This window comes from Capsicum annuum, chromosome 2 (assembly GCF_002878395.1).
Source record: "Capsicum annuum cultivar UCD-10X-F1 chromosome 2, UCD10Xv1.1, whole genome shotgun sequence".
In the NCBI taxonomy this organism is placed as follows: domain Eukaryota; kingdom Viridiplantae; phylum Streptophyta; class Magnoliopsida; order Solanales; family Solanaceae; genus Capsicum; species Capsicum annuum.
The window spans coordinates 140514982-140516292 of record NC_061112.1 but is presented as its reverse complement, the minus strand read 5'-3'; the positions used below and the strand labels follow the sequence as shown (position 1 = coordinate 140516292).

The 1311-nt window shown below is 35.5% G+C and overlaps 1 long non-coding RNA gene across 1 annotated transcript in view; it reads right to left on the bottom strand.

Moving 5' to 3' along the window:
- Window positions 1-553: 553 nt before the first annotated feature.
- LOC107859973 overlaps window positions 554-1311 on the bottom strand; it is a 6795-nt gene continuing 6037 nt past the window's right edge. Inside the window, exon 2 of the long non-coding RNA XR_001671460.2 lies at window positions 554-1148. This is a non-coding gene — a long non-coding RNA (uncharacterized LOC107859973). The remainder of the gene's footprint in view (window positions 1149-1311) is intronic.

Below are 1311 nucleotides of genomic sequence, written 5' to 3'. Positions count from 1 at the left end.
TATCAATTGAGAATAGAGACTGTATGTTCCCAATTGGACCAAATGGCTAAAAAGAAAATTACTTTAACCGACTAACTACATTATGTCCACCTTTTCAATTATGGATCATTTTTTTTTTTTTAAATGGACATCCCATGTCCTTTTCCCTTTTTTTTTAAATTCAAAATTTATTGTTTAATAATTATGTGAGTCCATATGCCACATATATGATTTTACTCATCATTTTGCTCTACCCCCAGGTGTTAGTTCTACGCGGCATACTTTTTGGAGTTGTGGTCATTTTGTATTTAATAGGCATACGTTTATTAACATTGGAGCGTACGCCGAAACTAGACTAGCTTAAGGGGTTGCCTATGGATGTTCCTCAACAATGATGTTCCAGAAAAAATAACAAGGTTTAACTAATTGAAAGTTCACTTGTGTTTACAATTTCCATGAGCAATTGACAACAATCACCCAGAAATATAGTTATCTCAAACAGAAAGACATCAAAGATTTTAGTAGTCCACAGTAAATGATCAAAATAAGCATTATATTTTAGCATGACACCGAATTTATCAAACAATCCACTGGAAGTCCTGAAAACCCACCAAGTTCAACATAACTCCTACAATATAAGAATACCAACAAAGATCTGCCATTGCTCTGTAGATACTTGAGGAAAAGAAAATTGAAATACTATAATGATATAAGCAAGAATATCATGAATTGAACCAACAAGAACACTATAGAATGAAACTCTTATTCCTTGCAAATTAACATGGAAGCCACCCATTACTGGTTGATGCTATTCCATTTCCTTTGAGAATGAATTCTGATATCATTATGCGAACTTCTATAAAACCCAACGAAATATAGTTAGGTCGCCAAAAGCAATAAAATAATTTCAATTGCATCTTTGAAAGCCCCTTAGTTGAACCCATTGCAAAATATAATATACACATGGACCAACAAGTTCAAAGACGATCGCAGATGGAATTCGTGAACTCAGTTGTTGATGCGGTACCTCCAAGGACACCTGTTCGATACTTTCCCTCTGCAATTGTTTTTAGGATGGCATCCTGAATGCGATCAGCTTTATCATGAAGCTCCAGATGACGAAGCATAGAGACAGAACTCAAAAGCAAAGCAGTTGGATTTGCCAAGTTCTGCAATCATAATTTTGGGTCAAAACAGATCCATTAATAGGGCAAAAAAAAAAGGGGGGGGGGGCGGAGAGGCTGATTCTGGCACACCCTCAGCCCAAGTAAAGCATATCAAAAAGCAAGTAGGTAAAGCAAATATAGTAGTGAAAATCCATACTAAAAACAA